At 40.4% G+C, this 19,852-nt stretch overlaps 1 protein-coding gene across 13 annotated transcripts in view; it reads right to left on the bottom strand.

Moving 5' to 3' along the window:
- The window catches only part of TJP1 (tight junction protein 1), a 168,063-nt gene that overhangs the window by 52,840 nt on the left and 95,371 nt on the right, over positions 1 to 19,852 (bottom strand). The window lies entirely within an intron of this gene.

The following is a 19,852-nucleotide window of genomic DNA, read 5'->3' as shown; positions in this document are numbered from 1 at the left end:
TTAGTTTTCCTGATCATTTTATCGTAAGTAATTTTTGCTCTGGGTATAAGCAAAATTCTCTCTGAACCAAAACCACAGCTCAATATTCAACTCATCTCATGTAATATCCAAGTTCTTTTTTTAGCATGACTCCATTTTTCATAACGGTTGCTCAGGCCCAAGCCTCACCCAAATACAGCTCTCTGCTCAGTTCTTGTTGTCATTGCTCATGGATGCAATATATAAATCAGCAGACCCTCCTTCCAAAACTCTTTAGACATCTGAGAAATCCCTAAACAAGTGAAATATACACAAACTAGGGGGAAATTGCATACCGTTGGAAAAAAAGAAAAAAATCAAGATCGGATTCGAGATCCAGTTATATCTCAGTATTTGTAGAAGTGCTTCTGATACAGGCCTGCTGAATGCTGTTATTCCTGCAGAGCAAGAAGGCTGACCTTCAGGAACTCTGTAATGAGGCAAAACAAACCAGAACACAAAGACCCAGGTGAAGATACATCTCAGCGATCTTAGGTCAAGTTACTTCAGATGCTGAAGAATACCACTCCAACAACCTGGTAACGGTATCAGCCAGCAACTAAGCAAAGCTTACTAGTTTCACCATCTCTACAGCGTGGGAAAATTACTTTAGAGTTTGGAACCCTCATCTGTTTTGCTTCTTTCCATTTTGCTTTCCAGCTGGCAATGAAATCGTGTAGGATCACGAACTCCAAAGTGCTGGCAAGCAGCATTTCATGGATCATGATTCCAGGCCAGTACACTAGCAAAATGGAACCAAAATCACAACAGAAGAGAAAAGTTATGAAGAAATATGGTTTACCGCTTGGCTTTTTCAGAAAAATTAATGATACTACAGGTAGGCACAAACAACTTCCACATAGCTTATTTTTTTCCTTCTCAAAATAATTTCTCCATTATGCTGATCTAGAACACTATTATTAGAACATAAAGGCTCAAAAGAGTGCAGTTTTAACATACCAGTAAAAGCATTTTATCTTCTCTTTAAAGATAAACTTCAGCTCAGACCTGACTTTTTTCAGATCACTTCAAAAACCAAGATCCTTGAGAAACTCCATCTGATGTTTTAATTCTTTATATCTCATGTTGCAGCTTGAGAAGGGCTTCTCAGCACAACTGCTTAAGCAGCACACACTACCCTATTACTAGTTTCCATTCTCAAAAATACCCCTACCCTCCACTTCCCCCATGATGTTTATGTATGTGTGTATGTGGCCATATGTGGCTGTTTTTTTCACCTGTATCTGGTCCCCATCCTTTTATCTCAGCTCCACTGACAGCAGGTGCCCCTGGTGGGGCTTGTAAGTCAGCACTGATGATAACATCAAAACTCAACAAATCACAACCTCACACCAAAGTGAAGCTCATTAAGGGGACACAGCTATGGTCAGTTTCACTGCAACTGACTTAACTTGGAGGGAGTAACTCCAACCAGATATTTCAGGTGGTTTGTTTGTTCATTTTTTAAAAACTGTGGGGGTGATCAAGTACTGGAACAGTGTGCCCAGAGAAGTTGGGGAGTCTCTGTCCTAGGAGGCTCAAGACTTCTGGACAAGGTCCTGGGCAGCCTGCTGTAGATGACAGTGCGTTGAGCAGGGAGCTGGACTGGATCATCTCCAGAGGTCCCTCTCTACCTCACTTCTCTGTGATTATTCTCCCAGGCACACCTAACGAGAACTGCTTTGAGCAGATGGCTGTGCTAGCTGAACTCTCGAGTCCCTTCCAACCTCCTTTTTCTGTGATTCCATCTAAGTCATGTTTCTAGCGCATTCCTGAAACCAAATCCCACCATCCAACTGCAGACAGAGCCTCCATCCCTGATCTCATACTTAGCTCGATGTTACTGTTTTATCACTCAGTTAAGAACATAAGCTGGACTTCTTCCAGGTTGTTTTTCTCTGCTGGGGGAGGAGAACACAGTATCGTTATCACAGAAAACTCAATCATACTGCGTTAGATTTATATAAGGAACCTAAATCAGGTTTATGTAACTCAACATTACTTTTTAATTAAAAATTAAAAGCCAAAACACACACAAATGTAAGATACGGATACCAAAAATTACCATCATGTAGTCAGAGATCAGAGCAGCAGACAAAGTGTTTGAGCACCTCACTTTAAGCAAGAACATCCCTTATCTTGCTTTTAATCAAGAAAATGTGCATGTGGTTACCAAGCACCGCACCTGGCAAACATCAGCTCTAGGTGGTACGCTCAGCAGGTCTGCCAAATGACAGCCTCTGGAGAAGCAACGGGATGCACTAAGGCACAGGAGGGCTGTTCAACCAAGGTACTGCTCGAAGTTCTCTGTATCACTCAGAGCAAATGTACATCTCAGAGATGTGCATGACAGTTCAAGTTACAGATGCCTTGCCATGTTCCAATTTGACAACAAAACACATGAAATTACATGTAGATTAATTTCTCCTTACAACTTTTTTTTTTTTAAAGGCCAAAGCCACTACAAGCAAGAAATGTTATGGTTAACTTGCCAAATTCTTCTGAAGAAGAGATTTGAAATGCAAGGATTCCAACAAACACACGCTGCCTTTTGCATGGTAGAAGCAGTTGACAAGTACTTTAGGAGCTGCAGAATTCCAGCATGTTCTAGCTTTTTTTCCCCTCATTCTCAGTATGAAGAAATATGTCACTTGGTGTGATAGGATTTGTTTTTAAATAGGTTCAAAATTTCTTCCTCTGATTCTCACCTACCACTATCATCAAGAAGTTTTGCACTAAGTATCCTTCCCTTCCCTCGACGACCAACAGCACACAGATGGCTTTTGTCACCACCCCCTCCACCCCCCAAGTTTGGGTAACAGTCAGTTAAAGAGAGACAATTTTAGCAGTCACACGGCTGCTAAAGCATCTGCAGCACACATTACAATTCTAAGCTTATATCAACTGTACACATTCAAAGGAGGTAAGTTAAGAGCCAAGGATACAGAAACGCAGGAGTCGAGAACATAGAACGTGAATACCATTCAATGTCACAACCCTAATTTGGTTAGAAAATAATTAGTGTGTTTGGAATAGAAGACAATAGTATGAAACAGTTTGGTTCAAAAATGCGAAACAGTGAGCACAACAGCCTTATTTCCCTCCTTTAAAGTGAGATGCTTGTAAACAGAGAGGAAGAAATATCAATACACTACAAGTCAGTGAGAGGTCAGGAATGTGAATTAGAGCAGTATTTCTGTAGCCCATTTCCCAGAGAGAGGCACGGGACTGGGACGGGCAGACAAGGTAACCAACACCACTGGTGACCAATGTTAATGCGCCTTGCTATCTGCTTACCTGGCTATCGGCAAGGAAAACATTCCTCAACTTGCTTATCAGGCAAGCATGCAAAGTGCAGAACACATTTTTCCTCGTGAAAGAAGACTACTCCCATCCTACTAAAAAAAGCCCAGTTTCGCATTGCTTCATCGTGAAATGAGTACTCATTTACCTGCTTTTCCAAAATAAGTTACTTGAAAAAGAGGAAGAGGTATCTCACTTAAGCAGACACAGTATAGCGTTTGACAATGTATTTCACAGTAACCGTCACTCAGTCTCCCTATCCACAGACACATCACAAATCTGCTAGCTTTGCAAAGGTGGTTTTTCAGGACACACGTTAACTATTAACTAAATAATGAAGAAAAAAATAACACACAATTGTCCTTACATCTGATTACAAACCAAACAAAATAGCAGTGATCTAAACTCAAAAGCACCTAGTGTTTTAAGTTATAGATGTGTAAAGCCAAAAAAACCAAAGAAACATTAGTCAGTGGTACCAGTATTGAAATTGTGAACAATATAGCACCGGAGAAGCGAGTCCTCTTCTTGTTAGCAGCAAGCCATTACATTGCCTCCAGTAGCCTGCAGCCCAGCAGATGAGCTCCAGCCTCCCAAGCAGCTTACGGCTACAGCTTAAGTGCTTATCCGTCCCCAGTCCTCGCACCCTTTTGTTCAGTGCACGCATATCAAATTGATTAAAGTTAGCTGCTACTAATAGAGAAAAACAGAAGTAATTGTCAAAGTTCAGTTTCAAATTACTTGGGGAAAGGGGTGAATGGGGTCTGGGAAGAGAAAGGACAGGTTACTATTCCACTAACTGTGAAACAACCGAGCTGGTGCCCTACACTGTTGCAGAGGCAAGGCACAGCAAGCAGCGTACTTAAAGAAAACTTTCTTTTCTGAACCCGTATAATTGCAAAACCAGCACCTTCAGGCTGCTGCCTGCCAACAGAGGGTTCAGGAGCAGCAACAACCTCAGTTTATGGCTACTCGCATCCTCAGGGCAGGCTCTGAACTGAACCAGGGATCGACCAGGGGCTGGCGATGGCTTTCCTGAGGAGCAGCAGGAGCAGGCAGGCAGAGGAGCTAACACAAGAAAAATGCAAGTCCTTTCTGGTGGGTTCTTCATGGGCTGTGAACACACAAGTACACACACCTACAGACATCGTCTTAACACTGCCTGCTTCACAACGAGCATGAAACTTGCTCCGCAGGTAGCAGAAAACATACCATTTCTTCACAACCAGTTATAGCGTATTTATTTAGGGTGTTTATTTTTTGTTTGTTTTTGAACTTCGCCCTGACTATACTCAGGTTTGAAAAATACAAGTGTTTCTTGGATAACAATCTTGGTTTGGTTTCTGAAATGAGAGTTTTATGAACATGTTTTTATGGAAAAAATACAAGTTTTCCACCTTTTTTTTGTTTGTTAGTTTTTTTAAATCATCTGCTTCCTTCTCTTAAGGAGTCAGAGCTACCAACAAGCCAAAGATAAGTAACAGCAGCTCTACAAGAATCAGCAAGCAAGGAAGGATCAGGAAGACATTTTCAGTTTCCTCTCCCCTCCCTTATGATGACGTGCAAAGGCAGCAGTGTCACCCTGTCACCAAAACCAAGCCAGGAACACCTTTCTAAGAAGATGAGAAGTTGCGGTAGCAATAAACAGCAGCAATGAATCCCATTCCACTGAGGAGCGATGAGGGGACAAGAGGCAATAAAAGCAGGCCTGAGTTACCGCCCAGTGCAAACAGCTGCCCTGATTATAATCCTCCTCTTTGATTTTCTACTGGCAGCAGTCCCAGCCTTGCCTTTCTCTACACCAGTGGTTCACAACCTTTTCCAATTTGCAGATCTCACCAAAAAAACCAAGTTGGATTCAAATTGTCATATATTAAACTTCAGCTAAAAAAAGAAAACCTCTTGTCAGCAGCAGCTTCTGGGGTTTTGGGGTTTGGATTTTCTCCTTGTTGTGGACTGCACCCCTACTCCCACTCCAGATACCTGTGAAGTGCCACAAGTGCCAAGCTGAAGAATTACCATAGCCGTTCTGTACTCACTGCCTCAGAAGACAACAACCCATCCCCTTTGCTTCCCTTCCTGAAGCCAGGGTAGAAGAGACATTGGCTACAGCTTCTAGAACAAAACGACAGAGTAATTTGTGGACAAGAGGCTTTACACAGGCTTCAAATTAAACTCTGAAAATATTTGGATATACATAACCACTATGCCTTTTCCCATCCCACCCCACAGACTTACAGCTAAGACTTTTTCCTTCTTATTTGCACATCAAAGCAGGGGAAGGGAGAAGTGGATTAACTCAAGAGCACGCACTGCTGACCAGATCAGAACTGCCTTGCAGCATGCTGACTGCCCGCATAGACAGCGGAACGGCACGCTTCTGAACTGATGAAATGCCATGTTCTCCTCAAGTGCCATTTGGTGGCCTTTCAGCCATTCTGATCACTGTAGCTCATTTGCTAGACTACATTTTATGTCAAACTCAAAAGACTTTCTAAACTTGCAAAGTAAGCAACTACTAAAAATGACTGTTTTTCAGATGACTTAAAGGCCTTTTCTCTGTGGTCTTCTGTTTCCAAAATTTAGCATTTAAGGTAACGACAAAAAGCAAAAGTAACTAAAGATCACAATCCATCACTTAACTACCTTTAAAAAAAAGTCTCACTTGCTTTAAGCCTCACATGCTTAAAACCACCAGAAACCAAAAGGTAACCTTAGAAGCGGTCACAAAGCCACTTTCAGTGCGGATATAAACACAAAGGTGGAACAAGCTGCCCCCTCCTTCCCCAGCAGCTCCGAACACACAGCAGTGTAACTTCTCTTCCCACAACTTCCACACTGCGCATTAAGACGGAGAGCATATCAAGGGTGCAGGATTATGTTCCTGATCCAAGCAGCATCATGCCCATCCATCACCGCCCTGGAATGCACATTCCCAAATAGGCGAGAAAACTATGTAGGCGGAAATGACTGGGGCTATTTTAAAATATTCATTCTGCTTCTACCAGAATTGCATCTTTAACTACCAGGAACCAAATTTAAAAATTATGGGCTTTGGATTTTATCACATAAGGGCAAAAAACTCTCCCTTTTTGAAAAGTTGTGACTATGCTTCAAAACAAGGGTCAAAATTGTAACAGCACGACACTCGGGTTTGCAAACCAGAACAGAACAGAGATTACACAACCTTCAGCTCACCTCTTTGTATGCCAGCACCCCTTCCTCTTTGTGGTACAGAAAACATCTCTGCTGAACTTGTACATTCTGAATACCGTTTTTCTAAGAACATGACAAAGGTTATAGACCAGTGGAAATAGGTAGTGCAAGTTTAATTTAAGTTTAGCTTAAAGTTGAAGTTTCCCTCATCTTTTACCTTTTTAAACCTCATGTTTTCAAGGAAGTTAGGGCTTTAATTGTCAAAAAAGTAAAAAGACGTTGAAGAGTGATAAAGTTTGCAATCAAGCACAGAAGACAGAAAACAGCAATCCCACATAGCTGCATTTTTCTCCTCTGGATACATTTGTTCACACATCATTGCACGTTAACTCCAATAGGTTCAAAATAAAGTAATCACACGTGGCTTTTGGTATCTACAAGTCAAGGATCCAGAAGGTCATTTTTGTGACATGTGGTCTTTTGCGAGTCTCAAACCAGCAATACAATTTTAGGATTGCTATGTGACTTTTTTTATTAGAAGAACTTTAAGTTGCTAAGAGATGAGACAGAAAAAGTACACTTCGAAGCTCTGTTCCCATTCCACCTCTGCTTTACATATTGCGACTACATCGCAAGTAAATCAGGGTCATAATTTAGCTACATATATATGATTTTTGAAGAAACAGATGTCAGAAAGAAAGCAAACATTGAGTTTCCAGGAGCACATACAGACAATACTGCTCCCATTTTTCTTCACATGTAAACTACTTGAAATATTTTAGGAAACTGTGTAAGACAGCATAGCAAGTTGTTTAGTTTTCCTTGCTCTGTGTATTTCAACCCTTAACCAACACATTATGTTGATCACCACCTATTTCATTCTTCACTTCCGAAGAGCTCTAGAACCACTTTCTTTTCCAATCTCCAGCATGAGTGCACCGTCAGCTCAGCTGTCAGTGTTCCTGAGCCATATTTGCTCTCAAAAGACCCAAGCCAACAAAAGCAGTATCATATCAACACTGCAGGTTGACGCATATACTTAACATGCTTAAACATTAAGACCAAATGGGACTGCAGCACTTCTTCCAAGTGTAAAGTTCCTGCAGGGTTTAACTTCTTCCTCCAAACTGGAGGGAAAGCTGTGGCAGAGTATTAGGCACAGAACAGCTTAACATCATTATCTCAAGCAACAGGTAATTCCACATGCCTACGTAGCACACATCATTGCATCAGTATCATTAAATGTGAATGTTATGATTGCTTCAAAGTAATTTTCAAAAACAGGACTTCAGATTTATTTACACATTCTTTATTTTTAGACTACAATACAATCACATTGCCAAGACCTGCATTTTCATTCTGCTACCAGAACTGGGTGCCCACTTTCTCCAAGACAGAATTGGAGCTTTTCATGTAAGAAAGCCATAAACACCAGAACACACACACAATTGTAGTACCTGACGTTTGCACTCGGATGTCAGCCCAAACCAACCAAGTTGAGGCTGGTGGAACAGTACAGCTGGCTGGTTCACAGGGCATTTTTGCTTTTTAGCGGCCTTGCTTTGCATGTGTTTCATAACACATTTAGGGGGTTGTGGGTTTTTTCCCCCTCTCCAAAATAGTTTATTTCAGCACAGTTTAAAAGAACATGTTAACATACCCATAACCCATTTAGCATAAGCCACTACCGGTTCAAGAAAAAAAAAAGCATCCAATATTACCAAAAGTATTGCTCATCATTAAATAAGCTTTGGTTGCCTTTGTAGACACATTTTCAAAGTGAGAAGTGGAAGAAGAGTTTGCACTCCCTACCAACACACAGAAAGCCACCAAAATTACTGAAGATTAAAGAAATGCAAATAAATCCCAGTAAATATAGGCAGCAGTTTGACACCCACCAAGAATTTCTGACAAGGAAAATATAGACATATCAGCACTGTACGTAACACTGAAAGCTTTCTGTTGGCAGGTCATATAGCATGTGAACACATTTTTAGGAGACTTGTCATTACTTTTAAGCTACTGATAGTCTCTCAGTACCATTTTTAGACGATAATAGTGTCAGTACTACCTATGACACCTACTGGTACAGTTTACAGAAGAAGCTTTATCTGTACAGGTTTGAAGAGATCGTTTCATTCTCACCCTGTGAAGCTATCAACCCAAATACAACTCAGTAATACAATACATATCAATTCTTTGAAAACAAACATCTATACATGACTACTCAGACACGCTACCCATCAAACCTACCTCTTGGTAAGTATTTCCCATCTGTGCTTAATGGGCAGATGTCTATTTAGTTTACTCAGCACATTTTTTGAAGTGAAAAAGCATGAGTGACATTCTAGCTGTTTATCCAACCATCTGGAGAAGAAACTGGATAAGCTCTTGCTTAACAACTGAAATGTCTGCGTAATTTTGGCCAATTACCTGTTTATCCTAGGCTGCAGCCACAGTTCACTCAACTGTTGCCCCAAAAGCTATCAAGTTACATGACCGCAAGAAACAGACTCAGAAGGAAACAACTGATTCACCTACAAACCTGCAAAATCAGCTATATTTAAAAAAAAAAAAGGAACATCTTTACTAAATGAGTAAGAAACCTCAGAAGTTTAGCTTCAGTGCACCAGACAAGTCTGTCTGATGAGTCAGTCCAATGGAAAACGCTATCAGAGGGCCATGGTTTTCAGAAAAATACTAAGGGCTTTTGAAACAATTTGAGGAGTTGATGACTTCGCAGAAAGTCCCAAGGCTTGTATCCATGAAGAGCGGTTCTACAGCAGAGACTGGTCATGTGCACGGCAGCACTACTACAGCTGGCTCTTACTAAGATAAACGAACTTAAGAAAGGTTAAACCTGAGGGGGAGAAAAAACTTCTCTATCATGGTGATTTCCAAATTTGGAAAGCAAACAGTAGTCCAATTTGGGTACAGGAGAAGCTGAAGCTGTTACCTTCAACTTCCAAAGACAACTTAAAGAAAACCTTAAAATCCAAACATTCAAGTAATTATGTAGTTGTCTAGTTCCTTTTCACTAGAGTAGTTCTTTTCTGTCCCACATCCAAGCTTGATTTCTTATTTAGTTTTTACACAATTGGCTAGGGAAAAATGCACATCCTATTTATAACACTGAGGCTTTTATTCCAGAGTTTTTAAACACTGATAAAGCAATCCTTGCTGTACAACATTAGCTGCACACTTGCAGACAAATTTCAGTAGGAGTTTGCAATAACTTTATTAAACAAGGTAAACGCCCTGTTTATGTGTCTCCCGTAACGCAAGGTAAATTAGAACACAGAAACCAGAAGGGAAATTTTATGAAGCTCTACTCTATAACTTTTTTGTCCTCTGCAAACTGTGATGGGAGTCTTAACGGAAATCTGAAGATGGGTTTGGAAATCAGTAAAGAAACAGCTCAGGAAAGAAACAGCTGCTTTGAGAAATACTCGTTTCAGTCTAGCAACTCCTTACTAGTCAGCAGATCAACACCTCTATAGCCCTTGCTCAAGACTTCAGAGCTGCACTCAGGTTAGAAAAACAAAACCAAACCACTAAGAAAAGGAATTGACTGACATAAAGCACCCCTTGTTAAATGGTCTTCAGACATGAGTAACCACCCTTGGGATTGTACAGAATGGCAGTTAGCTGCCCTTACAGTTCAGCAGCATCACAAGATGTCCTGCATGTCTCAGAACTTTCCAGGAAACAATTCAGCTCCCCAAAACCCCAAAAATGAGTGAATAGCCTTCTGATGAGTTACTGAGATGAACAGGATCACCACATTACCAGACAAGCATCAAAGTTCAGTGCACGAGGCAGACTGCGTGACTTAAATATGGGGAAGAAAAAAATGTTTCCAGTACCAAGTAGGTACACATAAATCAATCATTGTAGAACCACCTCACTTACAGAGACTACTGTAAGAAGACTTTTCTTATTCAAATAGAAGTGACCTTAAAAAAATACCTATTACCCCATATTCCTTACCTATTTAAAGAATTTAGAAAACAGAAGTTGCACTGAGGCCCCACCCTGCATTCCTTCATGCAATCAAGACCCAGAACAATATTACCGAAGTACAACACTGATGGAGTGCCAGTCCTCCAGCTAACACATTGCATCAGGCAGAACTGCAGGTGTTAAAAACAAAGTGGGACAACACAACACAAGGTAAATATTATTTATTACCTGCCTTCTGAACAAACCTTACTACTGAGAATAGTCCACAAACAAGCTGTGAGCAACTATCTCCCTCCTGTGAAGAAATTCTTGGTGTTGAAAACAAGGAAAAATGCCTGTTGCCTCCTCTCACTGGGTAATTCACCTACACCAACATAGGTAACATGCTGTCATTCTGAAATAGATTAGGTTAAACTTAAGATACACAGAAAGACTTAAGTTTCCATTTCAGAGTTTATGCCACACATACTTCAGCTGATTAAAATTTCCTACAAAAAAATCCCCCGAGAAGTGGATGGTCTCAAACTACCTCACTGATGTGCGAGGCCAGGGTGAGACCACTCCTTTCATCAGGAAAGCTGGCCAAGAGCCGAAGCTATGAAGTGAAATTAGAAGTCAAAAGCTGTGGCATGTAGGCTGAAGCCTCAGTAAGGCTTTCACTCAGATATGATTTGGCATAACAGCTCTATTGTCTCACCAGTCAGCACTCTGAAAGAGGCAACACTTGTACATATGCTATTTTATACCCTTTTTAGCACTCATTCTGCTGTCTAACCCCTCAGTCAGCTGGTTCATCTTAGTAAACTGACAAGGGAAATAAACAGCAACGAAGAGCACAAAAAACCTTTTTAAACTTGAAGCAATGACATGAAGTAGAGTTTTTAGAGGTCAGCCAAAGATGGGGGTGAGGAAGACCAACTTCTCACATCTCCCTTTTAGCTGCAGCAAGCTACTCCATCATCTCTGCCAACAGCTTATTTCAGCAGGAAGCAAAAATCTCTCCCCTCAAAAAGAAAAAAAAACACTCCTCAAGATAAAAACCACTAAGTTATTCCAAGTATTGTAAAATGAAATATTTACTGTGCAAAAAAGGTGAAAGCATGCTCTGATGTGATACTGAAATAAGAGAAACACCTAGGTTAAAATGCAAGCTAAGAAAATAATTACATTTAATCTAATTACACTATTTCGCAGACATTTAGCATGTAAACTGTTCGGGGCAGAGGCCCACCAATTAGAGTTACCAGGTCAGACAATCATTTACAAGACCTCACTACCACTAATGGAAATAGGTAACACTATGCATCGAAGCATCGGAAAATTAAATAAGTAAAACAACCAGAAAAGTGAATTCCCAGAATTACATCCTGCCCACAACATGTTGGATTACTTTGCGAAAAGGAAAGAAAAACACAAGAAAAGCAGTCCAGAGCAAATGGGGATCCGTACAAGGCAATAAATATTGCTGTTCTCTATTCTTCCAGTACAGCAGTTGCTTCTCTCTTCTAGTACCCTTTTGTAATTAAACAGAGCGAGTAATGACAGCCTGCATTTTAATGCTTTGGCCAGCAGTTACCTAACTATTAACAAATTTAACAACACCACAAAGGCTACTTAGGATCTTCCTAAACCCATCTGTAATAGAACCTCGCCTCCCTTCCCAGGCTGCAGTTCAGCAGTAATATAATCTCCTTCCATTTGTCCTAAGAACTACAGAATTACATTCTGCCAACTTGACTACAACAGAAGCGGAAATATAGATTTCCCTAATACTCCTCTCACAAATGAAAGTATATTTTATTTCAATGTAGAAACGTTCAGTGCCTTTAGACAGACAGCGTGAGTATTCCTATAGAGAGCCCTTGCATACTGCAAGGGCCACTGTCAGAATAGACCTGACCCTGCTGCAGGAATCTCTCATACTGCTGACAGTTGATATAACCAAAACCCTTCCTACCTATTCATTTTTGAGACAATTTAGACACATGTTTACTCCAAACCATTTCTAAACACTCGACTCCAGAGAAACTATTTAAACCAGAATAAGTCTTTAGAAAAAATCCTGAAGTCTAAACAGGTAAGGATAAACAGCAGTGACAGCATTGTTCAGAATGAAGGCATGAGAAAGGAAGCAGTACTTCCAGAAAAATAGTTGTACTGCAGTCTTTCCTCCATTAGGATAAAATCAGAATTGAATAGAAAAAAAAGCACTTTCAAAGCACAGTTGATTTAATATTCATACCTTCATAGTCATGGAAGTTGTGTTAATTTACAGGAAAAAAAAATACATGCAGTGACAACACTTTAAATTGTACCACTAGTACATTGATTTAGCTGCATCTTTTCCCTAAATTTTTATCATTTCACCTTCGGAGTCATTCCTTTTGAAATTTAATCCTCTAAAAGATATTGTAATGCTATCAACAGATGTACTAATGCATCTTTTTTGCCTCACTATGCCATTTAAGATGATCCATGTTAACAAACATTGAACAAAGTCAATGTTTCCCATATTTCCTTTATAGGAGATGCCAGTAACAAAGAAGCAATTTGATATATACAAAGAACAAGCTTTCTTGCCCTACCAAAGATTACAAACAGTCTTTTCCCCAGAAAACTAGAAAATACTCACTACAGAATTACAGTGTTCATTTCCTGCTCTAAGTTCATTCCCTGTTCTGTTCTCTTAAGAGATGTGCTATATCAGGTAAAATGCATTACATTCTGTTAAAACACTAAATTTAAGCGTGCTGTCGCCGTATGCTACTGAGCTAAATAGCAAAAGCAGATTTAAACACACCAGCTGCTTATTCCTGGATCTACACTACTGCTTCAAGGGGTGCTAGGCACCATTTGTGCATACCTCGAAGTTACTGGGAGGGCAGTAAACACGAGGGAATACACACAGGAATGCCTGCAGCCGCCACCACCTCTCCAGACTGAGAGTGATGCCATGCTGCACAGAAGTTCAAGTCTTAAAATCACTTGAAACTTCACACAATACACATATACAGAATCAATGAAGTCTTACTAGGCTTTCCATTTCTCAGCGGAAAAGGTTCAATATCAATATGTACTGTGGAGTCAAAGGTTAAACTGTGGATTGGTAAACTTTGTCTGTCATTGGTAACAAGCTACTATGCTTCTTATTGTACAGGCTTGCTTAGATTAGACTTGCAATTCATGCAAACATCCGGCACCCTTATTTTCAGTTAGAACACGGAGTGTGTCTTCAAAAACCAGTTTATCCTTGTAACGTTGTAGCCAGGCTACTGGAATTGAACAGTTCAGCATTCTGCAATCATTTTTCCACTTCCTGGAAGTGCAAGTCAGACACTACCTGATCTAACAACTATTAATATAATTAAATAAAGAGATTAAACTAAAAAGTCAGTTTAATTTCCCATTCCTGTTCAAGTCCTGCTTCTAATACTACCGAAGCTGCTGGCATTACAGTTACTGTATACGATGGTCCTTAAGCATCGTGCACAGCAGACAGCCTTCACTTCTCAGCTTCTTCCCTTCTTCGTGCCATTCCAGACAAGACACCAGATCTCAGACTTTGACATGACACATGCTACATTTCTGAAAGCTACTTTCCTCTGCATTAGCTATCACAAATAAAGGACCATTGTTTTTTTAAGCCTTTCCCTCCCCCTTTTGCCCAGTCAGACACTCTCTCCCCCTTCCCCTAATCCACCCGCTCTTTCAAGCCACCACACCAACTTTAAGGCTGCTTGTTTGCAGCAGCACTAAATAAACCATACATACCAACTCTGCCTCACACACGACTATTTTTGAAGTGAAAATTAACAAGAAAACAATTTAAATGGAGACAAGTCAACAATTGGGCCGAGATAAGAACGGTGTGTGGAGTCAGCAGGAGAGAAGTGTTGTTATAGGCAAGGGGGGCTAAAAGCATGGAATGAGAGCCAGCTTTGTTCACAGGCAGCAGCCTAAGTGCCTATCAGTCAGCAAAAGCATTTTTAAAACAGCTGCATCAAAGCTTTCTGCAAGTTAGTCAGCATGTGACAGGCCAGCACATCAGAGCAGTGCCACGGCAGCCTCTGCATAATAGGAGCGCTGCGAGTGCCCTGAAAGGTCAGGGTGTGCAGGCATTCCAGCCCTCTCTAAATTGCCTTGGCTTATCGCTTGAAAGCAACATAATTACATTGCTTCAAGGGCTAGGACAGCAAAGACAGATTTTCGGTATTATGTTTTGGTCAGCTGCACACTAATGCTTAGATTTTAAGTATAGCCAGGAAATACGGAGTAACGTACAAGTTAGAAGTAATGGAACTTTAAAACATGGAAACATCTCCTTTTCCACCACAGAGAAAGTGAAGCTATTTACAAACTTTCTAACAGCCCACACTATTTTCAAGTACAACTGTTTGAGATTTTTCTTTTTACACAAGTGTTCCATACTTTTTTTTTAAAACAGAAAATCAAATTTTCAATACAGAAAACAAGCTAAATCTAATGAATAAATTAAAAGGTCCTGTCACAGAAGTTAAAAGGTAGAGAAAGCAAAACCTGATTTCATTCTAAATTCCTAGTTCCATTTGAAAAGCAGTATTTTTCTGTAAGAAAAAAGATAAATGCTTACTGCCAGCTATGAAGACCCTGACTCATGGTAAAGCAAGCTGATCACCAGCTTTACTCAAAGATCTTCCCAGAACAGAGGAGAAAAAAAAAAGAAGATTCCCTCAGCCTAGCTACCTCACAAGATCAAAACTGAACTAGACGACAGCCTGATCAGGACTGCAGAAAGACTGAAACTCTTTCAACATAACGTTTGCTCCAGGCATCTCTCTCCTGCCATGCCGCATGGCATGAAGCACACCCACCCAATCCAAGGCTCACACAACAGCTATCTGCCATCACAGCTCACCACCTGGTTTACTTCCCCCTGTCCCATGCAGCCCTTCTGCTACACAGAAAGCACTGCCCGCTTACTTCACCCCAGCAAATCTACTTCTACAACTTTGCACTACGAGACACTGTGCTCTTTATGCACAACGGGTAAGGGAGGGAATAACAATGACAGATGTAAAGACTACCATAAAAGCTCCCAGTTAATTCAGTTGTAGAGAAGGGGGAAAAAACAACAGCATTTCTGACTGCTTCCTCTCATTTCAAGTATTTTTATTGTTAACAGTTATTTAAAGTATGTTTGATCTGCAAAGGAGATGGTTAAAGCACTTAACTGAGCCTAGCAAAACCCATGCCGCAGAAGCCTCCCATTCAGGTTGAAGAGCCATCTCCTTTCTGTTTGCATTTAAAGCAACCCCACGGTGTTGTCAACAGAACTAAGTGTACAGTCAAAAATATAGTCCTAACATTAGCCACAATCCAACTACTTAGAAGGTATCCCCCTGGCAGTGGAAGAAAATAAACAGAAGAGGCAGGACACTGGTCAATGAGAGGGACAATGACCTCAGCAACTGCCAGCGGCTGCCTTCTTACTATTGTTTACACATCTTCGAGATAAAGGGGCATTTACACGCTGTAGACAATGCAGCAACTAAGAAAACCTTCAAGTTAGCATTGGTTTATTTCAGATGAATCATTCAGACTTACATACCCTCAAAGGCAAAGAGATGTCTTTAAAGATCCAAGCGCACACTTGCGTCTATGTCAATTTTCACCTCGCAATCCCCTCTGACAGACAGCCATCAGACGAGAATTACAAGACTTTGTTTGGAACAAGGCACGTATTTCATCATCTTGTATTTCAGATGGCAAATTTAAATAAAAAACACCCAGGATGCAGAATGGAACAGGGTCCTGGGAACAGCATACCAGGAGAGAAACTGGGACACGCATGCACGTGTGTGAAGAATTAACCTGGCAAGAAGAGGTAGAAGGAAAAGGGAATTAACAGGCCTACATTAATTTTCAATCCTATTTGCAGCTCTTCTCAGCATACAATGTCCCCCCCATAGCTCCTCCCTAGTAAAAGGAGGGCAGGAAAAAGACATTTGCCCATGTTTGTCAGCTTCATCAAAGAAAAATCATATTCGCAGCATTTCATTACAAATACTGCCATTATTCACAGAGGGTCTGGTTGCACCTTTAGCCTGCTGCGGTGGCATTCCCTCTCCTGTGGAGGAGCAAGGCACCGTGAGAAAGCAAGTACTTCTGAACCACCGCCCCCTTCCTGCCTGTCCCAGCCAGGGGGCAGAAAAACACAACAGGACTTTCCCTAAGCCAGAGCATGCCTTTGACCAGAATCGTTTTCTGTTCCACAGAAGTTGTTACCAACTTTTGAACTAATCCAAACTGTCAGTCTTGGCACAACTGTGGGCACTAGGTTAGTGCCTCCTGTCCCTGAAAACAGCAGTGTTCCCAGAAGGGTGAGCTCTTTGTTTTACCCTGTGTGCAATTCAGGTCCTATCTAAACTAACAGTTAAACCACCACGATGAAAGACTTGGAGGTTAGGCTTGCTTTGCCGGCTACCTACACAAGGCTTACAGAAAGATACAGATACACATTGAAGAGCAAGTAGCTTACCAAATTATCACTATACTCACGGTATTGCCCTTTCCTAGTTACTTGGGAATACGTTCAGATGAATATTATAACTGAAGAGGAACATCCAGATCGGTGTGTCTGATTATTTCTGCTAATTCCAAATGCAGTACAAGAAAGGATAAGCACTAGACGCATTTCAGGAGTGTTTTACTCACTGTTGTGTGCTACAGTCAAGTTCACACAAACCACTATAGGCAGGGATTATTTCTCATCCTAACTTCACATACTTAAAAGTGCCTAGAGCAGGTTCTGAAATACTTCCTACTTGTTCTGGAAAGTCTTACCTAGAATTCTGTGTAGAATCCCAATGTCCTTCAAACTATCCTTCATTTGCTTTTAACATTTAAAGGAGTTTGTACTATTTTATTTTCTTCTCCCCATCAGTTGCGTTCAGCTCTCTTACAGAAAGCAATAATAAGCATATGAGCTAGCATGGCAGATACATGAAATAATACTGCTGCAGTTTCAGCAACACATTTAAGATTTTACTATGGTTCTTTCAGAGCCTGTGTCTGATACTATCATCTTGATTTTTTTTTTTTAATAACAAGCTTTAAATGCAGCTATTCAGTCAGCCTTGATGAGACAATTCTGTGAGTAAGGCTTAGTCATACAACATAAGGTTTCACAGTAATTACTTGGGAAGTGCAGACACCTTAGCATTTGTGCTAAGGTTTTCATTTCTTTGCTGGGGAGGGTAGAGGCAAGAAAGAGGAGTGACTAAGGATGAAAAGCTTCCTGTCTGCATGCCTTTGGCTCTTTCCTCCCTAACTTATTTCTTTCCCTGACTGTATTCTTTCTACAGTTCCTTCCCTCTTATCATAGTTCTTTCACTTGGCTTACCAACATAAATTTGCACAACCCCCCCCAAAAAAAGTAAGCAAATGCAATGAAGATATAACCAAAGACATCTCTGGCACATTACTCACTTCTCTCTGGTTAAAGTCCATTTGAGAAACGAGATGCCAACCTTTCATTTGGAAGATACTGGAATTCTAGCAACATTAAGCACTGCAGAGATCTGGCTGTTCCACCTTTCCCCTCTGAATTCTTAGAGGACAATACAGTAGTACAGCAGCTAGGGACATGCTTGCTATTTATTGTTTTCTGAATACTCCTCACTTGTGAAGACCAAATTCATCTGACACAGCCGTTCTTGGCTGTGCCACGAAGCAGCATACACTGATGCAAACACTTTCTGTTTCAGATGTCTAAGAAAGAGCAAGTGGCAAAGGCAATATTCTGCCAAGAGATTTTATCAGAAGGACCTGGGGAGGGGGGCTTTGAAATGATATGTACGGTTCCTTTGCCAAGAAGTTCAGAAGGTAACACCGTGCTGGTTTACCCTGTCTTTAGAGAAGATTTGCAGATCTACTGCTGACCACAGTGTAAACAAAAAATTCTGATAAAGCTCATGGCGTAAGGTCGGAAAGCTTCCTAACTGCCCCCAGTGTGACATTTCATAGACTACTTACAACCTTACAGATAAATGATACTTATTTTTCCAGTCTTACCAGTAATACTGCATGTAAGAAATGTAAAATCTGAGGGTCAATAGCTGTAAGATGAGTATGACAGACTAAATTTTTCAGAGTTGCACACTGACAGGGTATTCAAACAATGTTTACTGATTTAAAACTCAGCTGTTTCCTTGGCAGCTGCAGGGTCATTTACCCTCTAACTACCAACAATGTGATTACAATAAACTACATGCACAACCACGGGAAAAATACGCTGATGCTCTACAGAGTGCATCTACAGCACGATGCCCACCTCAGATGAAACAAGTTCTTGGTTCAAGCCATTACTGAGCTGTTTATAAACTGCAGACCTCTCTCATTTTCTTTAGCTAAATACTCTCCATTTTGGGAGCATTAATGCAGTCCACATTATCCACAGGGGGCATACATTAAAAAAAAAAGTCAATTTAGTTCTCTCATACGAGATTACCGTCCAGGAATTTCTATTCCTGCATAGCTGTGTTATTAACAGAGGGGTTTATCCTGTGTGTGATGGCCATTCACTTTCCACAACTTAATTTCAATTTTGAAGGAAACAAAAGTTCTTTTGTCAAAAAGCCATGCCTTCAAGCTTCGCTTTAAGGTCTTAATATCCACTAGAAATACTATTTCAAGGAGTCCAGATTTACAGACTTTTCCACCTAACGCTATTCTGGAAAGCCACTTTATGCAGGGATGTTCATATGCAAAAGAAAGTTGTTCCAAATAACATAAAGGAAAAAGGCAGGTTCGAGCAAGGTCCAGTTTTTAAGCAAGCACCCTACACTGACAGGGTTAACATGCTCTGGCCTTCTCCCAGACTTAATTGTGGGGAAGCCAGCCATCTAAAATGAACAAGAATTACAGATTTATGACAAGCGTTGGGATTTGTTCAGATAAAAAACACTTGGCATACTTAGCTCCAGGTACTATCCTGATCCCATATTAGCTACAACTGACTAATTGTTTGATAACACATTGTCAAGTAACACCTTTAAAGTTACTTCTCCTAGAGATCTGAAGTTATCCTGGAGTTCTGCAGTTACAGTAATTTAAGTTGCTACATTCTATTAGAGACAACTTAGTGTGATTGAAGCCAATAATTATGTTTTCAATAAGAATAAAAACCTGTTTAAGTCTTCCATCCTTTAAGACTGAAAATCATCTTTTAAATCACTTTACTGTAACATATGAATGGCAGGTCAACCCTTTTGCACAGTTGTGTTACCACTGTTCATAACGTAAGTAATGAAAAACTGACATCACTGTTCAGATTTCACAATCTGTTTCATTATGTTACTGCCTCTAGTTATAATTTAATGTTATTACTTCCCTTTAATAACTATACATAAAATTGAACATTGTTTCTTCATCT

This window comes from Anser brachyrhynchus (genome assembly GCF_964034855.1).
Source record: "Anser brachyrhynchus genome assembly, chromosome: 11".
NCBI lineage: Eukaryota > Metazoa > Chordata > Aves > Anseriformes > Anatidae > Anser > Anser brachyrhynchus.
Note: the sequence above shows the minus strand (reverse complement) of the source record. Positions and strands in the feature narration are given on the sequence as shown.